Below are 237 nucleotides of genomic sequence, written 5' to 3'. Positions count from 1 at the left end.
TTTTAACAACCTTACTTTACATATTTAATTAGTGGGTTTGCATGTGTCAACAGTAAGCAGCAAGAGGTGGGCTGCCTTTTAAATGTAGAAGAAGAATGTCTAAGAAATATGCTTAATTGAGTGTGTCACTGAAACAAACCGCAAATCACCTAAAAGGAAACTAATTAAGAAGAACTGATACTGATGAAATGAGTCCACACACAGAGAAGCAAAAAGTTCAACACCAAATCGAGAAAT

The 237-nt window shown here is 35.0% G+C and overlaps 1 protein-coding gene across 1 annotated transcript in view; it reads right to left on the bottom strand.

The window, feature by feature from the left end:
• The window catches only part of rtn4ip1 (reticulon 4 interacting protein 1), a 10,976-nt gene that overhangs the window by 7,504 nt on the left and 3,235 nt on the right, over nucleotides 1–237 (bottom strand). The gene's annotated exons all lie outside the window — the stretch shown is intronic.

Source organism: Morone saxatilis, unplaced genomic scaffold (genome assembly GCF_004916995.1).
Source record: "Morone saxatilis isolate NCDOM2014 unplaced genomic scaffold, NCSU_SB_2.0 Contig3, whole genome shotgun sequence".
Classification (NCBI taxonomy): Eukaryota; Metazoa; Chordata; class Actinopteri; family Moronidae; genus Morone; species Morone saxatilis.
Note: the sequence above shows the minus strand (reverse complement) of the source record. Positions and strands in the feature narration are given on the sequence as shown.